A 27,280-nucleotide genomic window follows, 5' to 3' on the forward strand; every position below is an offset into this window, starting at 1 on the left:
TATTTTATTTATTTTTTTTTAATTAAATCATAGCTGTGTACATTAATGCGATCATGGGGCACCATACACTGGTTTTATAGATTGTTTGACACATTTTCATCACACTGGTTAACATAGCCTTCCTGGCATTTTCTTAGTTATTGTGTTAAGACATTTACATTCTACATTTACTAAGTTTCACATATACCCTTGTAAGATGCACCGCAGGTGTAATCCCACCAATCACCCTCCCTCCACCCATCCTCCTCCCTCCCTCCCCTCCCTTTCCCCCTTCCCCCTATTCTAGGGTTGTAACTGGGTTATAGCTTTCATGTGAAAGCCATAGATTAGTTTCATAGTAGGGCTGAGTACATTGGATAGTTTTTCTTCCATTCTTGAGATACTTTACTAAGAAGAATATGCCCATAGACCCATGAATGGATTGATAAATTGTGGTATATGTGCACCATGGAATATTATGCAGCCTTAAAGAAAGATGGAGACTTTACCTCTTTCATGTTTACATGGATGGAGCTGGAACATATTCTTCTTAGTAAAGTAAATTGTGTTTTTAGAGGACTTGTTCATTTTATCTATATAGTTAAGTTCACTGGCATAAAGTTGTATTACATTACTACCTGTTTTATGTCTCTATCATCTATATTAATAAGCCCCATTTTTGTTCTCACTTGAGTAATTTGTACTTTTTTCTCTTTCTTAATTAACTAATCTCCCTAGATATTTCTTTATTAATGAAACTTTGGCTTTTTGTTCTCTATTTTATTGATTTCTGCTTATTTTTTAAACCTTCCTTCTTTGAACTTAGGTTTACTTTGGTCTTCTTTTCATTTCTTTAACTTCTTACGGTGAAACTGTAGATTATTGAGTTTTGAGTTTTCTTGTTTGGAAATAGAAGCCTTAAAGCTGCAAGTTTTTTTGAAATTGCAAGAAACTTCATTAGCTGTATACTGTTAAGTTTTTGAATATTTTCATCATTATTCAGTTTGAATATTTCTAATTTCCCTTGTAATACATGCATTATTTAGAGATTTGCTACTTAATTTTCCAAAATTTTATGCTATTTTAGACATACAAGCGACATTGATTTCTAAATGCAATTCCACTGTTGAATTACTTTCTTGTGAGTACTATAACAAATTTTGACCAACTTGCTGTCTTAAAACAATACACAATTATTTGCTCACCTTTCTTGGGATCAGAAATCCAAAAAAGTCTTATAAAATCTTATGTTACAAAGTCCTGGTACTGGTATTTTTAGTTTTTGGAAGCTGCCTGCATTCCTGCACTCAGGATCCCTTCACTGCCTCACATCGCCTTTTCTTACTCCAGCTTCCAGTGTCCCATGGCTTTTGTTCTCTTCTGTAATGAAACCTTCCTCTACCTCCTCTCATAACAACACTTGTGATTGCATTTAGAGCCCGCCCAGATAATCTTAATTTCCTCATCTCAAGAGCCTTAATTTTGTTACATGTGCAAAGTCACTTTTGCCATGGAAGATAACATTTACAGGTTCTGAGGATTAAAAGTTGGATATCTTTGAGGGCCATTGTTGCCACCAAAGATTCACGTCCATCCCTCATGCAATACACATTTGTGCCATTCCAACACCTCCAAAAGTCTTCCCATTATAATCTCAACTGAAGTCTAAAATCTCATCTAAATATCCTTAGCTCAAAAATACCAAATATCATCTCTAAATCAACTTTTGCATGACAATACTATGGGTATCATTCATCTTGGGGTAAAATTCCTCTCGATCTATGGACCTGTGAAACTAAAAGACAATTTATTTGCCTCCAAAATGCAATGATTATACAGATAAAACAGTTGTAGGCATTACTATTCCAAAAGGGATAAAATGAAAGGGAGAAAGAAATCATCAGTTCCAAGTGATTTCAAAATCCAACTAGGCAAACTCCGTGAGATTTCAAGGCTGGGATTATCCCTTAGTATTTTGAGGCTCTACACTGTGGGCCCCAGACTCTGCTCTTGGAGGCATTCTTTTTTTTTGTTGAAAGATAGTACGTATTTGCAGCTGAGTGATGTTATCAGCCTGTTTCCTGTCTGTAGAAGTTTGGGAGCACATTGACTTACTTCATTTTATCCTGTCCCTGTCCAGTCTCTGTTGGCAACGTATCTGCTGATATAACATTCTCATGGAGGTATATGATTGATTTTGATGACGATAGCATGTGCACTTGTTAAAAAAAAAAAGTGTATTCTGTAATGGTATGGTTTAGTGTTCTATAAATATCAATTAGGTCAAAGTTGTTGATTATCTTATTTAGATTATTAGTATCTTTGTTAATTTTCTTTTTTTTTGCAACTTGGGTGTTAAAATTACCAACTATGATTAGGAAATTGCTTATTTTGTTCTTTGGTTAAAAAGGAAAAGTCATTTCTTCTGATTTTATGAATTCCAGAGCTTTTAAAATGATTTATTAACTTATTTATGACTGTCATTAAGTTATGCACTATTTCACATCTCACTGACCCCTTTTCCGTTATGAAAATGTGTCTTTATTTTTGGTAATGGTTTATATCTTGATGACTATTTTGCCTAATATTAATCTAGCCCATTTGGTATAGTTATGCTTATTGGCTGCGTGTTATATCCCTTTCAACCATCTGCTTTCAATCTCAGTATCTTTTTGGTTATTTTCATCTCTTGTTGACAGAAAATTATATAGATAGATAAATAGATATGTATTTGTAGCCATTCATATATACTATAAAAAATATAAGGATAAAGTAATCTTTTATATTTTCAACTTGTGATACTGCCTGTCTTCTTAAAGATGCATATTTCACCTGGCATTCCTTTAGTAATTCTTACAAGGTATGTCTTTCGGTAACAAATACTTTTAATTTTCCTTTATTGAAAACATCTGTATTTTGCCTTTATTATTGAATAGTATTTTAGCTAAGCATAGAATTCCAGATTTGTAGTTTGTTCATTTTTTCCCTTTGTACATTAAAGATGTTGCTTAATTGTCTTTAATCTTCAAAATGTGTTAGGAGAAGTTAAGAATTTTCATCTTCTTATTTCTCTGAGTGTAATGCCTTGGTTTTTATTTGATTACTTTTGAGATTATTTTCAATATCTTTAATTTTCAGCAATTTGACTTTTATGTACCTAGGCATTGAAAATATCCTACCTTTGTTTCATGCACTTCTTATAAATGTTAATATATGTGTTTGTATTTTTCTGAAATTTGGGATTTTCCCAGTCAGTATGCCTTTCCTTTTTCGCCCCATTCGCTTTACTTTTTCTAGAATTCTAACTATACACGTATGATATATGTTTTGTTACTGTACCAAAAGGATTTCTGAGGCTCTTCATGCTTTTAATTTTAATCTTTTTTCTTTCATTAGTTTATTGGGTTATTTCTACCTTCAAGTTCTTTCATACTTTCCTTTTGCTATGATTTTATGTTAAATAAGTAGCTTTAATATTTTAGACAATATAATTATCTGTTCTAGAATTTCCTTTTTCCCCTTAGTTTTGACTTCTTTGGTAATATCTTTTTATTTATTGGAATTCTCTTTTCCTTTGATTTACAGTCATTAGAATTGCACTGAAATCTGTCTGCAAATTCCAGCATCTGTGTTATCTTGGGATTTGTCCTCATTTGATGTATTTAATTGAGAGTTAGATGTGTTTTCATGATTATTTTATATATTGAATAATTTCATGTTGAATCCTGGGTATGATGAATATTATGTTTTAGAGACTCTGGATTCTGTTTCATTTTTTCCAAAGTACATTGATGCTTTTTGTTTTGGCAGGTGATTTACTTGGTAGAATACAAATTGGAAAGGTTAAATCAGCAGTTCAAATCTCAGTTAAATGATAGTTGATTTAATCATTAGCTGATAGATGTGCAGAACTTTTGCACCAAATTGGTGGCTACCTCTCTCTGGATCCATCTCCCTCTCTCTCATTCTCTTCCTGTCTCTCTCTCTCCCCCCCAACCCCCAGCATTTCTTTCTTACTTCCAAGTGGCTATCTGACATTTGTCCTTTGAATCTTGAGGCAAAAAGATTATGGATTTTCTAAGTTTTGCTATCCCACATAAAACTGACTTTGCCCTCAGTCTAAAAACGTGAAAATGGGAAACTCGTACTGTGCTAATGCTTCTACCACGTTTTAAATACTCTCTAGAGTCTGCTTGATTTATCTTATTGTCTACTGTTTTTATATGATTATGTGATTTTCTATTTTGTCCTGAGTTTTAAATTCTTACCTGTAGGAACACAGGCCCTGATGGAGCTTATTTATTTATTCCAGAATCTGAAGGATTTTACATTTTGATGGGGGTGGTTATATAAATGTGTACACATGTCGAACTCATTAAAACATATGTTAAAATGTATAATTTGGTTTTATGTAAATTATTCTTCAATAAGATGTCTTTAAAAAACCAACATGGCAAATTTGGGCTCAGATTGCTTGCTATTTGCCAAAACAAAAAATCCAATCCATTTTAGTAAGGAAAATGTGACAATTTCAGCTTCCAGGGCACATCTGGGGGTATTTTATTTGTCCTAACTGGGGTGAGAGGTAGATGGGTACTACTGGTTTCTTCTGAACAGAAGAAGTCAGAGATGTGTAAGTAACATGAAAAATAGTCCAAGAATTACCAGCCTTGAATGTCAGTGCCAGGGCTGAGAAACCCTGCCTGAGACTATTTCCACCAGACATGCTGGATACAGGCCTGAACAGGTATAAAGAGGTATACTTAAATATATATAGAAACAGAACGTTTGAGCAAGCCAATATTTCATTGTCCACTCATATTCAGTCCAACGTTTTTTAATCTACAAACTTGATTTCATATATACGGTTTGATCTTATGAAGTTTGTCTTCTACTGGAATGAGTAAAACTTGCATATTCCAGATTTTATATTGCAGCTTTTGGTACTTAAATTTTCATTTACAAAGCCTTTCTATAGAGGAGGTTCTAGTCCCAGATAGTTTTGCCTTTGAATTTATTTAAACTTCGATAAGCATAAGAAAAGTATTATACAAAAAACAATATTCTTCAGAAAGGTGAAGAAGAGGGAACATTTTCCAAACTGTTTCATGAAACTGTGAAAGTAGGATACCTCGTATACAAAATCATGGCAAAGATAAAACAAGAAAATAATCCACTGACTTATATTGCTCCTAAAGATGTAAAATATCACAACTGGCAAAATTCAAACATATTCATTCATTTATATATTTCCCAGGACTGCTTTTATATTAGAACAGTGTAGTTAAGTAGTTGTATCCCACAGAGATGAATATATTTAGTAAATGGATCTGAACCTTTATTTAAAAAGTCTATGACTTAAATTATCTGTAGAAAAAATCCTAGACTTAAATATCTGTAAAAAAAAGCATTAGCAAACTGAAGCTATGAGTGTATTATATATACACAATATATGAGAAGTATAATGTTATATATAATTATGTACGTTTATCCCAAGTATGTAAAACTGGTCCGATATTCAAAAATAGGATTATGTCACTCACCATATTAGTAAAAAAAAAAAAAAAATCATATGATCATTTCAATGGATACAAAAGAGGAAAAAAATAATTTTACAAATGGCCATTTATGACAAAAACAGATAGCAATGTACAAATAAAAGGAAACTTTAAAAAAAATCTGAGATAGCATATCTATAAAATCATATAGCTAACTCATACTTAATAGTAATATATTAAATGCTTCCCTATTATGACCATAAAAAAGACAAGAATGCCACTCTCATCTCCCCTATTCAACTTTCTAATGCAAGTCTTAGCCTATGTAATGAAGCAAAATAAAATAAAATAAAATGTCTAAAATTTGAAAAGAAAAAATAAAACTTTGTCTACTAGAACACATCAGTTTTTACCTACAATGTCTTACTAAAAAACAGTTGCTTCAAATTGGCTTAATAAAAATCACGGATACACCTATATACATGCAACAACAGCTCTGATTGTCATTCCAAACCTACCCGAAAGAGTTCCAAAATGGTGCTGAAGGGTGGGCTGGGCACTGGCATCAGTGCGTACCTTCTGGAGGGGAGGACTTTAAAGGAGACTGACTGTAGTGGTGATTTAGCAACGAGATAGCTCTTTTTCTAGGATGGCTTCACTAACTTAACTGTGTGACTTCATATATTAAATAAATATGTTATATTTTATTTTAGTATTCAGAATAATAGAGAAATGGGACAAAATATAAGTAATTGCTCACTTTGGGTTAAGAACAAGTGTTATATGTATAATATACTATATTTTTACAATAGTGTAAGCTAGAGAAAAGAAAATGTTATCAAGAAAATTATAAGAGAAAATATTTACTGTTCATTAAATGGAAATGGATTATCATAAAGGTCCTCAGTCTTGCGTTCTTCACATTGAGCAGGCTGAGGAGGAGGAAAGGCAGGGGTTGGTCTTGAATCTCAGAGGTGGCAGACACAGAAAAAAGTCCATGTATAAGTGGACCCACACAGTTCAAACCCATGTTGAAAATAGGTTAATTAACTGTTTACATTATTCATAAGGCCTTCTGTCAGAAGTAGTATATTAGAATTTAAAACTTGGTGGAATAAAAAAATTTTGACTGTGCAGGAGTATGAACCTCTAACCCCCGTGCAGGAGTATGAACCTCTAACCCCCGTGCTGTTCGAGGATTAAGGTCAACCATACATACACATGCATATAACATGCATCTATGTATATGTGTGAATATTAAAGCATATATGAAAAATGCATTTATAGGTTGAAGTAAATTTACCCAAAGTATAGTATAAAATCAGAAAAACTCCCTGGGGGGGGGGGAACAATCTTTCATTACAATCATAAAGCATTCTTTGAAGCCCCCGCCTCCCACCCCCAATTTAAAAACTACTAATTAGAGACAATAGGCTCAAATTAACATCCTTGGCCGAATTCGTTCTTCAGACATGCATTCCTTGGTTACATCATATTCAATTAAATGTTTCAATTTAACATAGCCCTTGGCCCCTTCTAGCCTTCAACATCCAGTGTGCTTTACAGAAAAAATTCCCTATTCTATTCCAGGGGCATTTGGCTCACACCTCCCGAGTAATTAGATGCTATGAGGATGGGCATACAAAGAAATGTCTGTAGGAAAAGGGGATCATGCTAAGGGAGATAAAAAGTTTCAAGACAGTAAATGATTCAATTGGTGAGATAAGGCAATTAAGAAATCATAACTGGGATTATCAGAGACCCTAAGCTAGTTTAGCCACCATTTAACCATCAATGCTAACCCCTGCTAATCTTTTGGGTGTTAGCTGATGCTATATATCAAATCCTGGTGAGCTCATTAAATTTAATTACATGCAGACTGTAGTGCAGCCACCCAAATTATAGAGATATACACATACCTATGTTCTATAAATGCTAATTTGTTTTATCCTTGATAGTTACGTTGAAATTACAGTGCCTTGTATTTAAGATTTTTTTTGCAATATCTTAGTCTTAATTTTTTGAACTCAAATACCCCGTTAGCTGCATCAAACTTCTACTGTAGTGCTGTCCATAATGTTATAGTTGCAACAGGGATGAGTGAAAATGGACACAAATTATTTTTTTAAATTGGTTACAGGTGTCTTCTGATTTATCTTTGGAAAAGGCTAATTTCTGTTTTTGGAAATAAAAAAATACATAGAAATAGAGACAAAAATCCCTTTCTGAAAAGGAAGTATTGAAATCAGTGAGGAGGTAACCCACTTTACATGATAACATGAACTAGTGTCTACTTCTTGCCAGGGTTTCTTTTCAATGGGTTCTTTCTACTTGGAGTAAACTCTGGCCCTGAGCCTGGGGGTCAGTGTGGGGGAAGGGCCTATACAAATGAGAAACCTGGTTAACAGCCAGTAGAACACCAGAGACAGCCTGCGGAAGACCATGTTCCAGGGATATGCAGGATAAGGTTTTTATTCTCGCTTCTTTTTGTCAGTGTAACATATATTACTTATTATATGTGTGTATATATACACACAGAGAGCATGCCAAAAATGTGTATACACACTTTAAAAAAAGAAAAAACTGCACTGAAATTGTAATACTCTTTGTATCCCAATAACAAAAGATCAATACAAGTCATGTTTGAGCACTTCTTTGTAATTGTATAAGTCTAATGTGACTTGAGTATTACAATTTTAATACAGTTTATTTTTTCCTTTCTTAAAATGTTAATACATTTTTGGCATCCTTTTTACATAAAACTTTTACTTAAGATGATTAACGTAGAGACATATTCATTCTTGGTGAAAACCACAACAATATGCCTCTAGCGATGGCAGACTAAGACCAATTGTAAGAGCAGCCTATATAGGCTTTAGGTTACTGGCATTATGAAAATGAGTCCATATGCATATTCATATGCTCTTCTAGGGACCAAATAATGGGAAGAATGTTGAGACCTAATTTTATAAGGATATTTATGTCTAAATGTTAATCACATGTGATTATTGATTGGCTAAGAGAGTTTCAATAGACATGGGGCAACTTACTAGGGCCCTTAACAAACTGTTTGCTCAGGAGCTCCCAAGATTGACATCAAGATATAAACCAGCTATATCCTCATCTGGGCACAACTAGGGAAAGGTTCATCCTCAGGCTCCCCCAAGTGGCTGCCAAAGTTCAGTTTTTTGTGTTTGTATATAGCATGGAAGTCTGTTTTGTTTTTGGCAGTTGGTCAAGGACTGCTGTTGGCTCCTAGAAGTTGCCCTCAGTTCCTTAGTACCTGGCACCACTGTAGCCAGTTTGCAGGAGATCTCTTATGTTGAATTTCTCTTCAAATTCTCTCTTCAGAAAGGGTCTAGTCCTTTTTAGTGGTTTACCCAATTAATTCATGCCCACCCAGAATATTTTCCTTCTGACTAACTGAACATCGATGTGTTTGAGACTTATGCCCCTCTAACAAAGTCAGGCAATTCAGTAAGTCAAAAGAAAAAAATAATGATTGATGAAATATTTCCAAACGATACAACTTTTTTTTTTTTTTTAAAGTCCGGACACTTTAAAACTGTTTTTAAAATTACATAAAGAGTATTTATACTATAGTTATCACTCAAGTTTTACAATGGGATATAATAATTTATCAAGCAAATTTATTTACTTGAAAGAGGAACATTCTACCTGAACCTTGAATGGCAACATACATTTATATTATATGTGTATTTGTGCAATGTAAAAATTAAAATCAATGCTTAACTTTGTGGTTACCAATCAATGACAATTAAAATACAGTGTTCATGGTAAAGAAACTAAATTTACAAGTGTAAATGTATGACCATTATTGATTCAAAAATGTAACTATTTACTGGGGCAGTGCCTGTGGCTCAAAGGAGTAGGGCGCCAATCCCATATGCTGGAGGTGGTGGGTTCAAACCCAGCCCAGGCCAAAAAAAAAAGAAAGAAAGTAACCATTTACTTGACCATGTACCTAATAATAGCTTCAGAGGCAAAATATTATGGTAAAGAGGATCTAAAATTTTGCCTTCTTTGACCTAACTGTTGAGTCATTTTTTAAAAAGTGTTTCTAACATGGAAATATTTTAAAAATATATTTTTCTTTTATATATTTTCTTATTTTATTTCCTTTAATTTACTTTATTTATCAAACTAAACAATAATTTATATTTTTCAGAATTCCAGTCTCTGATTTCTCCTTTTGCCTTCAATATTTTATGGAAACTCCACCTATTCCCACATCTTCATTTTCTTATTCAGTTTCTCACCATCTCAGCTGGAGTCAGTCACCAACTCACCTCTTCACTAGCTCATACCATGTTTGAAGCACTGTCTGCAGGATTTCAACCCCAGAAGCCTGGAGGGTGGCAACCAGATCTGGCAACACTTTTTCATAAAGCTAAAAACGTGAGATTAATAAAACTTTCCTCTGCATCTAAATCATGGGTTCCATTGGTGAGTTATAGCTTCCTACTATTCTTTGACTATACTCTCAGTGGTAAACAGAATAATGCCTCACTCCCCAAATGTGCAAGTTACATGTATAATCTTCAGCACCTATAAATGGGTTACATGATTATAAAATAAATAAATTTGGAGGTCAAAGTAACAAATGAGATGACCTTAAAATAGAGAAATCACTGTGGATTGTGTGGGCAAGTCTAATGGAAGCACAAGGAGTCTTACGGCATCAGAGGAAGGCGGAGGAAGAGTGTCAGAGACAAAGATAAGAATAGAGAGACTCAGTGCTGCTGGCTTTTAAGAACAAGGATGGACCCATGGGCTAAGGAATGTAGGCATTCTCTAAAGCTAGAGAGGTCAAGTAAAGAGATTCTCTTCAAGAGTCTACAGAAGAGGGGTCCTATCCTGACCCCCACTCGACATTAGCCCAGGGAGACCTGTCTAGACTTCTGAACAACAAAACTGCAAGATTTGGTATGTTTCATTTTTTTGGTAGTAACAGAAGACTAATAACCCCCCTTGCAGTTTTTCTCTTTAGCTCCCCTTGACCTGTCCTGGCTCCTGCACACGGTGGTTTCCCTTTCATGTCTCTTGCAAAGTACCTCCTGTTATTCTCCATCTAGAGTCAGCAAACTTACATTCTCTGATTCTTTTCTTGATTTCATTGCCTAATTTTAAGTGGTTCTCAAATACTCATCTTTGTGTTCTACCAAAGACTAATTAAAGCACTGATTATATGAACATTAAAAAAAAAAATTCTCCCCACGGGACTACAGACTCATCCAGGTTTCCGATTCACTGCTCTGACTGAAAACTGGGTATCCCATCAACACCATTTTAAAAATCTTTCTCCTTTAGAAGCTTTTCCTGAAGAAGTAGGAGCTGTTAATTTTTTTTTTTTTTTTTTTTTTTTTAATTTGGCCAGGGCTGGGTTTGAACCCGCCACCTCCGGCATGTGGGACCGGCGCCCTACCCGCTGAGCCACAGGCGCCGCCCTGGAGCTGTTAATTTTTTTGTAATTGTGTTGCTGCTTCCAAACATTTTTAAAGCCTATTTGTAAAATACCCGCCTCAGTGAAGCTCATGCCAATTGGCTGTATGTAGTTTTTCCTATCTTCTTTTCCTGTCTTCTATTTCTAGGTCATCCTCTCAATTAATTTTACTTGTGGAAATTAGATTTTTCTTTTCAGCTTACTCCTACCATAATTCTGGGACACTTCCATATCACCCTCTGAGGCATACCTCATCCTCCCTTTATGAGACAGTGATTCGCAGGCAGGCAAGGGAGAGGCTCTTTGGACCTGACCACTGCAGACACTGTAGACAGTTATCTCAGTCTCCAAAGGGGTAAAAAAGATTGATTGTGTCATCTGTGTGTTTGATCACCATTCCCTTTCTATCCATTATATGCTTTCTACCTTGTCCCATGGTTTTGTTATTTCACCTTTCGTTCTGAAAATTATATATCATTGGAATTCCCTCTTTCATAGACTGTGTTTGTATTCTCTGAGGGTTCAATTTTTAACTCATGGAGAGGAACAATATCTCATTTTATTTCTGCTTTCTTTCCTGGCACAGTCAGAGGAATGTTCTACATCTCTGAAGGGAATGTCTTTCAGATTCAGAAAAGTCCTTGCTCAAGTTCAGGTAAGATGTGGAAATTTCAGGAGAAATCATGGTCAGGAAAGAGGGCACAGTGCGTTGTTTCTGCTCACATTGGCCCAATCCCATGCAGCCCTCAACATCTCATTCTTGGTCTGCTGAGGCAATAGTTGTTGCAAATAGAAATCATCAATCTCTTTTACTTCCAGCTTTCCCCCATTAATCTAAGGAAAAGTGGCCGACTTTTCCTGATATTACCCATCTACTCTTTGAAAATCCAAGTTTAAAAAATGCTTATGGCCTGTAAGTTTTCTTATGATGTAGCCCCAGGCTGCTCTCTCATTCTCAGCAAGGCTTGCCATCCATCTACTTTTCTTCACTTCTTTTCAAGACTTCTTTATATTTTGACAAAATGTAGAATTGTTTTCTTGGTTTAGGTATATATTTTTTGGTGATCTCTTTCAATTTGATCATTTTTGTTTCACATTTAAGAAAGAAAAAATATATTTACTTGTGATATGTAGAGAACACATATCTTTATCACATGGTATGTAGATAACACATATCTTCTTCTTTATCTTTATTGCATGATATGTTTATCTTTATCATGTTCTTTATCGTGTTCTTTATCCATGTTTGTGCCAGAGTTTCCTTATTGCTAAAGTTTTCTCTTCTCATTTTATTTTTTGTTTTACTACAGTAGGGCTTGGGCATCTTTCATTACCAGGCCATCACTTCCTCAGAATCTTCAAAGGAGATTCATTGAAAAGAATGAAACATAACAGAAATTGTGCTTTAAAAATACATTGGAAGAGGGATTCTACCTGACAAAATGCAAACATTGTAGCCATGTAACCTAGTTGTTTGTACCCTCACACTAATGCAAAATTTAAAAAAAAGGAAAAAATAATGCATCGGATAGAGAAAAACTAGTCATAAACTATTTAATCATCCAGCCCTATAGTGATATGGGATTAATGTAAAAATACAGAGCAGTTTTATGAATTAGGGAACCATTACACTGACCTTGGGAGTTAAGATGAAAGGGTTTTATAGGACCTGGATAAGTGTTAATGACATAGAGGTTTTTGAGCCCACCCATACCAGTTAAAATAGTCATTACTATAGAGAATTGGAAACCCTGTAGGAGACATATGGAGTGAGCAGTTTCTCAATGAAATTCACTGAAAGCTCTTTGGAAAGAAAAGCTGATTCTAGATAAGTAAAGCTATGCTGCAGATGTTATATTAAAATTCCACCATCCCCATTTGAGCAGCTGCTAATTTGCCTTTGACATAATAAATGCAGTCCTTCAAAACTTATATTCAAGTTATAGGTGATGCTGACAAGTACAATTACGTACAAATGGTTAGGATTCTTATTTCCCATAATGGGGCATTGCCAATGTTGCAAGTCAGTTTTTTCAGTATTTCAGACTCAGAGATATTCTGTTTGGTGTGCAAAATTTATATTGAACCCTTTGCAAATGAATTTACTAAGCATTAGTTCCACTCCACTCATCAGGTTTCCTGCAACATAGAAGTATAAAGAAATTATTAATGAATGCATTGGCCAATACTAAGAAAGATTAGCAACAACAATAACAAAAAAGCCAACATTTACTGAGAAAAATCTGGTAATAGCAAATGTTAACATAATTATAATTTACAAATATTTTCAAAGGAAAAACATCATACTTTATAGTGATTATTTTTATACTTATTGTCCTGACATATGTAAGAAACATAGTTGGTGAGAAACATCTTCCCACCCAGGCTGTGTTTAAGTTGTCATTCTGGTCCTTTGTACATTTTTTATTCCATCCCTTTAACATTAGGTTTGTCTTTTTCTAAAACTCCTTATCTTGATGAAGTAAGGAAAAAACCGTAATATGTGTAACAATTATATATGTTTCTTACAAAGAAGTGCTAGTGAAACTAAATAAAAAAGGGAAAAGAGTGGAATGATAAAGAAATTATCCTGCAGACATCTGATTTACATCAAGCCTACTTCAACCAAAAATGGCTATACAGGGGAGGGGTTCCTGATTGTAAAATTATTAGTGAAAATTGAGAAAAATACCCTTCCAAATACAAAGTTTCTCCAAATCTCATGTTTACTACTTTTTCCCCAAGATACCAGGCATAAGACAAATCTTATAGATATTTGCAGGGGTATATTTGATATACAAGGATCATACCAAATTTAATACCTGACCTGCAAAGTAGACCAACTGAACCGCCTGTATTACTACTCCTGGCGGAGTGAGAGCTTGCTCTGCCGTTTGTAGTACGCAGTTCCCAACGTGATGTTTTTGACTATAGCCTTCTGAGGATGATAGAATCATCTTACAATCCTTTGGGGAATAGCACCTACGATGTAGTAATAGGAAAAGTATAATCCAGAAACATGAGTACTGTGTATATTTCCTTTGGTAATTACCTATGGAGGCAATTGTTTTATGAAAAAGTAGAACTCATCAGGAACTTATGAATTTAGACTTTTGAAATCTAGTGTTGAGAGTTCTTTAATACTGTTGTCATTTACCTGGTATCTACATGTATTGAACATCTAAACTCATTTAAGATCCATTTTTAGATCCATTTTGAAAAATGAATAAGAAGCTTACGATGTAGAGAACATTGAAATGAACATAATTCCTTAAAATGCTGTCATAAGAAGATATTACAGATAATAAGAACCCCCGTTTCATGTTCTTCACACAGGCATAATTTTGTGTGTGTGTGACTTGGGCTAAGCTCCAAGAGTGCAGATTCTTTGCCCTTTGTGTTCACCTCTGGATATTTAGAACTTATTACAACACATCAAATCCTAGTTTTCTGATATGGCTACTGGTTTTCATTGAGGTTTTATTAAATCTATTCATCATCTCATATTTTTTTGTCATGCCTTTTGGAAGCTCTGCTCAGCATTAATACGAATTAACTTTTCATTGAAGTAATTGTTATTTCTTTAACTGGATTTTGCCATAAGGAAAAGCCTGGCTTTGAAGATGCCCCCTTAAGTGAATGGTTTCCCCATTTCATGTAGCACTGGCTATCACTCTGATGTGTTTCTTCCCAGCTCCTGTTTCTGTATATATTTCCCATTACATACTCATTCTCATGAAAATCATCTTTCTTTGCAGCCATACCTTCTCATTATAACAACTGCTCTTCCTAGGCAATATTGTCTAGTTATTATCTGTTATCTGCTATTCATCAATGGCTCATTCCCACAACTGTCATGATTTAGGAGGCTTCAATCTCTATGGAGATGACACTTTTAAGACTTTTGCTGCATATCCCTAAATTTTTCCACTTTTAACAAACTTCACAACCACATAATTTCACCTCCTATATACATGTTTACACTTTGTTCCTTGAGATCATCCAAAATTTCATCACTTTTTGAAATAATAAACTATAACACACAGGACTTAAATAGTATATCGATTATAATTCTCCAATTACTCAATTATTATTTAAAAGTTCAGAGACGATGAAATTCACAATGATACTAAAATCCACAATTAATGGAGACAATCAATGCCACAGATGAGAGGAGACAGGATTTATTGTAAAGTTAGACGTGGGGTGAAAGGACCCTTCTCACGCTTTCTATTTGCAAGCCTAGCTTTTTCCTTATAATGAAAATGACAACTGAAAAAAAAGGCGGAAGCCACATTACACTAGTTCACATGCAAATATGCATAGTATTTCCAGCAGGATCTATTTTTTACTGAATTTCATTAAAAGTAGAAAACAAATATTTTATACAATTTTCTCTGTGTACAGCAGCATTTAGCTCAAAAAGTTTGTCATTTTTGAATCATACATTCTTTGTCTTTTATGATGCAAAACTTTTCTTTTCATCCCTATATGTGCTCTGTTTTTCATCCTTGAACATATGAAAATCTGACTGCCTGTGTTCTTGCCCATAAATAGAAGACAGATTTTCTCATTCTTTTTACTATCCACATGGATGCTGAGATTTCCCTCCTACTCTTAACCACCTGAAGTACTAATTAATACATAGAGTTTCTACCCGTCTGGAATATAAATTCTTTTCTATACTGGGTAAGCCTCTATATATGGTATGAAATATCCTTGACTGCTGTCTAGTATAAATAGATTCTTTTCCATAATAATTTGAAACAGTCTGAGTTTTCTATTTTATATTTCATACTGTTCTTGCTAAAAGTAACAGAAAAATTACTATCCCAAACTATACTCTGCAACTCCCTAAAAAAATAGAATGATCAGATAGAAAAAAATGGTAAAAGACTGAAAAAGCATCTAGGTCCTGATTCCGTTTGGTTTCTGTTCAATAGATCTGTTTTTTTTTTAATGATAAATATATTCTATTTCTATTCCAATTTTGTTTTGTAAACTAGCTCCAATTTATTCCTATCATTAGAAAACAATCAATGTTAATAAAGGGTTACTGCATTTTTGGGGGTACATCTGGATTTTAGTCACAAAATTCTTTTCATTTTTACCCCATTTTTGTGTTTTCTGAATACTGGCTTACAACGTGAAACAAATAAAACTAAACTATCTTAATTTCTTTATACACTCACTTAAATTTTATTTCCTGTGTTGTTTAGATTAATTAGTTCATCCATGAAGTCATCCTCACCCATGAAGTTTCCCCCCACCCCGTTCCTCTGTTGCATCAGCTGTCTGTTACACTATGAATATGTGAGGTACATACTCACCTTGTGAAAGTTAATTTGTCTCACATTGTAGTCACTTTCAACTTTCCCAAATTCCAGTTTCTAACTCCTTCAAGGTCAGTTGCCATTTGTTATTCACTTTTATATTCCCTATGCACCTACTATATGTCTTTGCACATAGCAGGTGTTTTACAATGTACATATATGTATTTATATATATGAATGAATGACTCTATGAGGAAATAAATTCACAAAGCCATTTAATCATTCTTTTCATCACACAGAATTTCTTGAAGTTTGTTGTACTCCATGTTTTTTGTTGTGTGTAAAATAGCATATTATAGAAGAAGAAGTAAATATCTGATTAAATATGTGTGGTTGGATACTGACAAAAGAGCAAGTAAAACGCCAAAGAAGCAAGTTTCATTCAGGCAAGTGTAAATGGTCTTCCAGGAACATAAAACATAAAGTTTGATGAGGGCAGTCATGATGGATAAGGGCAGCAAAAGAGCTAGGAGCCAGGTAAAAAGGGGCCTTTTATAATGTAGTAAAGCGATAACAAATTGCCAAATTTATGGAATAAATTAAGTCATTTGGAGCTATATTTGCTTTTTCGGGTCACTGGAAGAACATTGAATGAAGGTGGCTGTAATTTTAAAGATAATGCTTTAATGGCCAGAAAGACCAATTTGGTCTTCTGCGGCATCTAGATAAGGTGATCTACTTTCACTAGCACGGACTGATTTAAAATTAAAGAGACTGTTAAACACTTCAAATTAATTGCTTTCAAATTTTATGTTTGGATATAGATGTGCTACATTCACTGTTGAAATTCAGTTCCTCTTTATCCTCTGGACAGGAAACCTAAGTGCAAAGGTATTAAACTGGACGGAGAGAGCTGCTCTCCATGTAATGCATAATGAATGATAATTATGTAAATGTGCATGTTCTTAAACATTTAGTAAGCTCCAAAAGAAGACAAGATTGTACATTAGCAAATTTGTTTACTCGTGTTCTTACTTTATTAATTTCTTTTCATCTAAAGGAAATAATATGGAGCAAACTACTTCTGCTTATGTCTCCTAAAAGTGATATTGCAAGGTTTCTTTTTTTTTTTTTTTTTTTTTGTAGAGACAGAGTCTCACTGTACCGCCCTCGGTAGAGTGCCGTGGCGTCACACGGCTCACAGCAACCTCCAACTCTTGGGCTTACGCGATTCTCTTGCCTCAGCCTCCCGAGCAGCTGGCACTACAGGCGCCCGCCACAACGCCCGGCTATTTTTTTGTTGCAGTTTGGCCGGGGCTGGGTTTGAACCCACCACCCTCAGCATATGGGGCCGGCGCCCTACTCACTGAGCCACAGGTGCCGCCGAAAGGATACTTTTCATTATTCAAAAGCGTGGACTGATTTTCTTTCTAATATGGGATAACGAATACAGTACCTAAAGGGTTACTACGTAGTGGAAAGTTTTGTCATTCCGTGACTTCTAGGCCATTGCACACTGAGATGTTAGGCTGAAACAGCGACTTCACATTAGAGCTGAGGGTCCCTGGTTCATGACTGAAAATGTCAGAATTGTCTATTTTATGTGAATATTTTCCTGTTTACTTTCCAGGAAATTTTGTGACTCTAAGTTATTTGTCAAACATGCAGATTTTATGATCAGCACATTTAAAATACCTGTGATAATATGTGACTCGTATAGTTGATCCTTGACGTAGATCTGAGATAACTAAGAGCATACAAATACGTAATAGAGGTAACCAGAGGTTTATAAACATATGCATATTATAGGATTTATAAATGCAGCATATTTATTATAGTTATAAAATTATTATATGTACACTTCCTTGATAGAAACTCATAAAAGTTCTGAGATTTCTGTATGCAGAAATATCAGTATATCTTATGACTTTTCTACTTTTTTATTTTTTACAGTTTTTGGCTGGGGCTGGGTTCAAACCCGCTACCCCCAGTATATAGGGCTGGAGCCCTACTCCTTGAGCCACAGGCATTGCCCCTTTTTCTACTTTCTTTATCAGGACTTTTAAAAAATAATGTTATTTTTCATTGTTGACATTACATAGCAAGCGATTAGAATCAGCAGTTTTATAAAACCAAGGACAAAGTAATTAATGAAATTTTAACCTTATTTCTATACATGTTGAAGTGTATAGGTTGGACGTATATTATGTTAAAAGTACTGCTCATGTGTGTTCATGTGTGTTTGGGACTTTTGTTTGCAAGTGATAGAAACGTGACACAAAATGACAAGGAAAACTAAGACTGACAAGACTCATGTGACCAAACTGTGATGAGGGTAGGGAGATAGCTGTGATGCGAGGGTATTGGGAACCAGAAATTTCCATGTCTTTAGGAAGCTCTGTGGTTAATTTATCCAGAGGTTGAAATCATTTTCCATTATTACTGGGGATTTATTTTACTTAGGCAGGAAGCATGGTTGCCAAAATGCCGGATATTCAAACATCAGAATTCTCACCATCTGAGAGAAACGTGGTGTTTCTGCTCCAAGTTGAAAGTGTATCTTGGAAAGGGAAGTCATCAGAGTTGAGTAAGGAAAACAGAAACTATCCTGTTTTAATTTGGGAAGGTTTTTAATCTTTCCAACTTGGGAAAAAAGATTAGTAAGGCAAATTTCCAGAAATCCAGAAGACTTATAATCATAGAAAAATTAATATCCATTATTTCTGCTTCTTATAATACCTAAATAGGTTCTTCTAAAAAAAAAAAGTCTAGAAATTGCTGGCAAAATCCTTTTCTCCTGGATAGATGCCTAGTAATGGGATTTCAGGATCAAAAGGGAGATCTAATTTGAGTTCTTCAAGGATTCTCCATACTTCGTTCCAAAAGGGCTGTATTAGTTTACAGTCCCACCAACAGTGTAAAAAGAGTTCCCTTCTCTCCATATCCACGCCAGCATCTGAAGCTTTGAGACTTTGTGATGTGGGCTATTCTCATTGGGGTTAGGTGGTATCTCAAGGTGGTTTTGATTTGCATTTCTCTAACTATCAGGGAAGATGAGCATTTTTTCAAATATTTGTTAGCCATTTGTCTGTCTTCATCAGAGAAGGTTCTGTTCCTATCTCTTGCCTAGTGGTAGATGGGATTGTTCATTCTTTTTTTTTGATTAATTTGAGTTATCTGTAGATTCTAATTATCAACCCTTTGTCAGATTCAAATATCTTTTCCCAGTCCGAAGGTTATCTTTTTGCTTTACTTGTTGTGTCCTTAGTTATGCAGAAGCTTTTCAGCTTAATCAAGTCCTATTTGTTAATTTTGTTGTTGTTGCAATGGCCGCTGAAGTCTTTGTCATAAAGCCTCCCCACAGCCCAACATCATTTTATCATAAGGACATTTCCACTAAATTGTTTATTGCAGCTCAATTTGCCAAAATGTGGAAACAACCGAAATGGCCCCCAACCCAGGAATGGATTAACAAGCTGTTGTATATGTATACCATGGAGTACTATTCAGCCATTAAAAAAGATGGAGACTTTATATCTTTTGTATTAACCTGGATGGAGTTGGAACACGTTCTTCTTAATAAAGCCTCACAAGAATGGAGAAGCAAGAATCTAATGTACTCAATTCTAACATGAAGGCAGTAGAGGAGCTAATATAAGGTAAAGGGTAGGGGAAGGAGAGAGCAGGTAGAGGGGAGGTGGGAAGAGGATGGGGGTTCATGGCATATGGCACACCTCTTGGGGATGGGACACAAGTATAAGAGGGAATTTGCCTAGCAAATGCAATCAATGTAACCTAATTCTTTGTACCTTCAATGAATCCCAAACAGTAAAAAAAAAAAAAAATCCTTTCTACCCTCTCCCAACACCAGCGCTTCTCCATGTGGCTGCTGTAGGTAATAATGACGCACTTTTTCCTTCTGCACTCCAAATATTTTGCAAGCATCCCTTTTTGTCAGGATACAGCTGAGTTTGTGCTGGCGAGGAAATTTAGAAAATACAGTTTCAGTTTTATGCCCCTGTAATATGGAGAAAGGCTTTAACTGGTAACTGATGAGGGCATTACTGTTGGCAGTCTCAGGCACAAGCTGTATCTTTCAATCTTTGACATCTAAAAGCACACTAACAATATTTTGAGTTAAAACATATTAGTGAAATGTTCCTTTCTATAGATAAAGATAAGTTCACCTTCCCTCTCAACTGAAGAGACACATTGAATTCCTCATTAATTTCTAGATGATTTTCATTTCTTTTCTCAAGAAACATTTAATGATTTTCATTCTTTACTCAAGCATGATTTAACAATAGTCATTCTTTGCTATGATATAAATCAATAATCTAAATGTTAACCATAACCAGTATAAAAATAAGTAATAAAGGTGAGAGTAAAAACAAAATCTTTGAATATACTTAACAGTAATCTATGTGGCATATCCAGGAATGAAATGTGCATAGTTGTTTAGTTCTGCTACCTAAAATTAGTCATCAGACTTGAGTTGGTATTCATAATGTCCTTCCTCAACTCACTAGTTCTTGTTTCCTTTGGCCTCAGCTAGACACTAAGCTAGCTGTGATGATTGCTCTTGCTGAGGTAACACAAACTTTATTCCTAAAATGTCTAATCAACCGCAGTTTCTTCTGCATTATACCAAAGAAGTCTGGGATCTCAGTTTACTTTAATGTACTACTGGCGTTTTATTAACCAACAAAGCAAATTGCAAGTACTGTTCTCAGCTACTCAAGCTTATACATTAAATTCTGAATTTCTAGAAAGTGTTTTTATTAGTAAAAAAATTGGACACGCCTAATATTATAGTCTTCTTCCTTGGTCTAATAGAATCCATCTCTTCCTATATCCCAAATGTTCCTATATATAAAAGTTGCAATGTATTCTATATATTGGAATACCCTTTTAATCCATCTATCTTCCCCTGCAACAGACTTAATTTGTCCTCTTGTCCTCTAAGTGTAGATCTGTCAGGATAGAGATTTGATGGCCTACGTCCTGAGAGGAAGTAGCTTTCCTTACAAGGCAACTCACTCAGATGAGATACTCATAGGGTCTTCAGAAGGTGGCGGCTGTGGAGGTGTGGAGGAAAATGTGCTTATTATGGAAAAAAAAGGCTCAGTGGGATTTGACTTCAAGTTATTCATATTAATGGGTGTACAACCAAATGTTTCCATTTTGATTTTCAAGAAGCTATTCTTTCCCAATCAGTGCCTTAACATTAAGAATAAATATTTATAAGGCTGCGAATTTAGCCTATGTTGTACTCCAGCAATTCACTGGATGAAAATGTGCGTCTGTTTTTTAGAAACACTCATCTGCCTCTGTACGAGTAGTGAGACTATTTCAGGGAAGTCACAGGAACTCTCTGGTTTCCAGTCCATGTATTCACCTGGGAATTTAAACCCAGGATTTACACTTTCTTCTATAAGCATTCCATTATAGTGCGATTCAACCATTTCATACTCATAATCCTTATTTTGATGATTTCCATCATAATGTTCTATTGAAACAGTTACTTAGTCATTTAAGCCTAATTTTAATTAATATTTCATTTCAAAAAATGGCCAGTATAAATTTAAACTATTATTTTTGCCACTACATACCAACGTGTCACTTCTACTGATCATGAGGTTTTAGGGGTTTTCAAATCTAATTAGATCAGATGACCCATTCCAAATTCTCATATTTTTGTAGTTCTTTATTTAGAATCATTCTTGATAACAAGTTTTGATTTGATTAAGTTCAGTCTTGAAATCATAGCCACTATAGATATTTGGAATGAAATCACATTTAGTATAGGATATAAAAAGCCTAGACAATTCCTTGAAGCCTGAAAGAATAAACATCAAAAACACCATTTTAAAAATTGGGAGTATGTTTAGATGATGGAAATGTTTTAGGATTGGTTATATCTTCCATCAGAAATGAAGTGATTAATTTTTAGGAGACGACCAAAATCTTCATAAAATATAACCGACTCCGGTCCATTACTACCAACTTTTCATTCTCTTTTATCCACTCCAAATCATCCCAGGGTTTCTCGTGGTGAAATCTACCTGGGACACAAGTCACAGGAAAGTTTGGGAAATGTAGCCTCAAGATTTTACATCCTCGTGCACTAAAAATGACCTGTTAAAGAGGATCAAAAACATTCACAGATCATGGATGATCTTGTTAGTATTGAGCATTAGCAAGAAACATCTGGAGTACTGGATATTTCCTCATATTCATAAAGATAGCATAGAAGTAGCCATCATTACTGATAATAAAACGTTGAAAGACTTTACTGGAAGTTCAACAACACAAGGATGCAGGCTGCCACCATTCCCGTTCATCATTTTACTAAAATACTAGCTGCAAGACAAAGCAAAGTCAAATACATCAATAGAAAGGAAGAAACAAAAGCATGCTTTAGTAGACTATATAATTGTGTATGTACATAATGCAAAAGAACTTATATTTAAATTCTTAGAATTGTTTTGAGTGCTTAGCAAGGTGAAGATAAAAAAATAAATACCTGAGAACAAATTGTTTTCCTTATACCATAAAAAGTAGTTTATAAACACTATTCGTTTTACAGATACTATGTATAAGACCAACAAAATACGAAGTAGCTAGGAATACATTTAGAAAAAAAATCAAAATATTTATAAAAAATTTGAGGCATAATTGGATTTCATTGAAAATTATCTACATAAATTCAGGATGACTTAAATTCATGACAATATTTATGGATTATTAATGCTGTCAATATTTTTCAAAACTGACTCTTGCTCAGTTAATTATCAGATTTTAAAAAGAAAGGCAACATGCCAAGAAGAGCTGAGACATTTCTGAAGAGGTATGGTAACAGAATTTGCTGACCTGTATTATCATAAAGCTGTAGTAACTAAAATGGTATAGTAAAAAGTAATTGTGTCAGGAAACTGAAAACCCCCACATGATATGAAAACTTGGTTTATGAGAATCTGACAGTGTATGAGAAAGAAAGAAAATGACCAAAATGAGAAATGACCAATACTGAGAAAGAAAATGACCAAAATGAGACTGGGCCAACTGGCTCTCCATTAGGGTAAAAGTAAATGAGATCCTGGGGTGGGCAAAATTCTAAGCTGAACTCAGGATTCTCACCCTTTGTGCACAGGCCTTTGTGTAATAAGCTAATCTCTTCTCTTAAGGGTGGGCTGATCCTGGCAATGTGGTGAGATGTCACTGTCATAATTACCTTAGATTACTTGGAAAAATGAGTTCTACAAACGTAATCAGTGTCCCAATTCAGCTGACTTTGAGTTTATCAAAAGATAGGTTATAATTGGTTGGTACAACCTAATCAGACAGTTCCTTACAAAGAGAAGAAACATAGTGGATGTTCCCTTCTTCCAGGAAGAAGTTAGGTGGTATGTTAAAAAGAAGAAGCAATGTGATCAGGCCACGAGGGAGGCACCTGAGAGCTGAAAGCAGTTCCTGGCCAATAGCTAGGGAGAAAACTAGGCCTTGGCCCATCAGCACATTATCCAAAGTGATCTTGTCAAAACGTAAATGACACTTCTCAAAGTTTTTAAAAAACCTCCCCTTGTTCCTTGAAGAAAAATCCCAAGTCAAATAGCCCAAGTCACTGAGCTGTAACCTCCCTGACTCATCTCCGCTTTGCTGGCTCTGCTCCTGGCTGCCCAGGGTCCCTGCTGTTCCTTATTTGTGCCAGTCACTCCATTTGTGCCTTCACTCCACTTGAAGGCTTCTGCACTATGTTCCCTACACCTGGAATACCCTTATTCCAGTTAGGCCTGGCACCAACTTCTTCACCTCTTTCAAGGCTTTGTTCAAGTGTCACCTTTCCAAGAAGGCTCGTCTTAACTACCCCATTTAAAATTGGAACCCCAGTCCCTAAGTAGTACCACTAATCCTCTGTAAATCTAGTTTCAAAGCATTTATGATACTTTAAAATACTACATTATTTAGTTGTTTTGTATGTGTCTTATGTTCTGTTACCTCCTTCCCTTAGAATGTGAGCTCCATGAGGGTAGGGATTTTCATCTGTTTTGCTCACTGATGAATTAAATACATCTAGAAAAATGTGTGGCCCATAAATATTTATGAAATGAACAATAAAAGAAGATTCCTTTAGAACAGGAGAACTAAGCCTGTGTATCAAATCTGGCCCACTGCCTGTTTTTGTCAATAAAGTTTTATTAGAACACTGTCAAAAAAAAAAAAAAAAAAGAAAGAAAGAAAGAAAGAAAAGAAAGCCGGGCTTCAAGGAAATGAACTTTGCTGACAACCTGAGCTGGAAAAAAAACTGAGTTCTAGATGAGAATGAAGCCCACCTGACAACTTGATCTCAGCTTGTGAGACCATGAGCAGGAAACACAGCTATGTCATGTCTGGACTTCTGACCTACTGAAACTGTGAGGTAATTCGTTAATATTGTTTTATGGCAATTTGTTATACAACAACAGAAAGTTAATACTTATTTCTGTCCTCTGTAAAAATCACTTCTAATTGGATTAAAGACTTACATTTGAAAGGAAAAGATATCCAACTTCATTAAATCATATGGTAAAACTCTTTATAACATCCAAAACAAGAGTATATTCCTTTAAAATCCACAAAAAACACAAACAAAAAGGAAATAATGTATAATTGACTATTAATGCCCCCAGATATTTTTTCATTTAACACCATGAAAAGAATGGAAAGGAATATAAAAAATGGGGAAGAGTTTCATGTGATATAAAATTGAACAACGAGTAATATCCAGAAATTATAAAAGCTATTAAAAATCGATAAGAAAAAAATGCAAATAGCACAATAAGAGATCAGGCAAAAGAGATGAACAGGGACTGTACAAAAGAAGATATCCTATTGTTAAATATAAGAAGAGATGTTCAAAGTCACTAACAGCAAAGAAAATAAAAACAAAATCAAAATGAGCCACCATTTTGAAGTTTACCATGTGAAACAAATCGAATCCAGGTATACTGCTATGCCTGGATTGTAAGTAGGTACAGCCACTTTAAGAAAAGCATGTGGTTTTATCTCTAGAGTTGAAGAAACGTGCATTATGACCCAAAGATTGCATTTTCAACTTAAATACCCTGGAGAATTCTTACACCTGTGCACAGAGACGAACAGGTAAGATGTTGAGAGCTGTGTTGTGATGATTTATTTCTCACATATATTTTTAAAGTATTATTTTTTTGACTCAATATTTCATACAAATATTTTTAAGAATTATGAGAGGTTGTCTTAGTTGTGCTTTCTTTACATCAATCACAGTGTTCAGAAAGCAAGATGAGTTTCATTAAACTCAAAATTGGAAGAAGCATTGTCAAAACCGGTGAGTGTCGTTCAAGTCCAAGATGGAGGCAACAACAACAAATCACTCTTGCCTTACGATCAAATGCCAAAAGTTAGAAGAAAAAGTAATAGAAGAAAGAAATAATTGAGGCAACATGAAATATCCAACAGGGGAAGAAAATCAGTACACATATGATAATAATCTACACAACATGAGTCAAATTGTTCTAATTCATTAGTATCTCACATTGAAGCATTGTCTACTGAGAAAGACTTGGAGGCTGCATAGTTTCTTTTTTCTTTTTTTTTTTCAGGTTTTGGCCGGGGCTGGGTTTGAACCTGCCACCTCCGGTATATGGGGCTGGTGCCCTACTCCTTGAGCCAAAGGGGCTGCCTGAGGCTGTATAAGTTGTAATCAATTCTTAATATAAACTATGGACACACTGGGATACAATGATGTCCAAAGTGTTTCATTTATTTGCAGGACCTTATTTATGTACTTGCTTCGAATAATCTAGTATTTTTACTAAACACATTCTATCAACTAAAATTAAGGTGAAAACCTATATAATTGCACAGTTCATAGAATTCATAAAAATAGGCTAATTATTTAGAAAAAAATACATCACTTTAGACGATCTTTCTCCTGAAAACCTCACAAGTATAAATAGTTTGATGTATTGTACTATTGTTTTTAAATAATAGATGCAGCTGGGAGTTACACAAAGCTATACCTTATTCTGATACTCAATATAGGCTGAAGGCATCAGTCTAAGAGCAAATCAATACCAGTGATTTTTGCCTGCCAGCAATACCAGAGGTTCAGGTACCCATCTCTCAGCTAATTTATAGTTTGAATCAGAAATGAAATTATACTAAACAGTGTCCTCCAAATTTTGCTTCTCTTACTTTATAGTTTTATGGACTTGAAATGTATTTTATGAGGATAAACAATTTATCTCAAAGACATCTGAAAAGGGGTAGAAGTTAGTTTTATATTTTCTTGCACAAACGGAGGAGTCACTGGTCTTTTGCCTCCTTAGAGGAATAACCTAATGGTTTAGATGCAAGCTAGGACAAAATTATTCTTAACCGTTGTATGGATTGTGCTCCAGGGCATACATGTATGAATCATGAAGCCTCCAGAATTCTAATTCACATAAAATCACACACTATGATTTTTTTTTTTTTTCTTAAAAAACTGCAGTGGCCCAGTCTTAGTGGCTCACTTCTGTGATTCCAGCACACTGGGAGGCTGAACGGGGCAGATCACTAGAGGCCAGGAGTTGAAAATTACAGAGAGCTATGATTGTGTCACTGCATTCCAGCCTGAATGACAGAGGGAGATCTGATCTCAAAAAAAGAAAAAAAAAATGTTGAATCGACTTTGTGGATAGCCACAGAACATGCATTTTTTTTTTTTTTTTTTTTTTTAAGGAAAAAGGCAGGTGGGACCTTCAAAGTCTTTTCCTAAGTATATAAAAAAAGAACCCTGTTGCTCTCTTAGACTTCTGCTTATCTTTTTAAATTATTATGAATAGATTATTTTTAGGATAGTTCTAAATTTATTGAAAAACTGAATGAATGGTACAGAGTTCCCATATAGTACCCCACATGTAGTTCCCCCATTATTAACATTCATCAATATTAACATGTTCTTAACTGAAATTTATAGTTTATTGGAATTTTCTTAGTTTTGATGTTTTGATATTCCATGGTCTTAGGTAACATGGCCCAACATCATACATGTATAAGTTCTT

Source organism: Nycticebus coucang, chromosome 5 (assembly GCF_027406575.1).
Source record: "Nycticebus coucang isolate mNycCou1 chromosome 5, mNycCou1.pri, whole genome shotgun sequence".
NCBI lineage: Eukaryota > Metazoa > Chordata > Mammalia > Primates > Lorisidae > Nycticebus > Nycticebus coucang.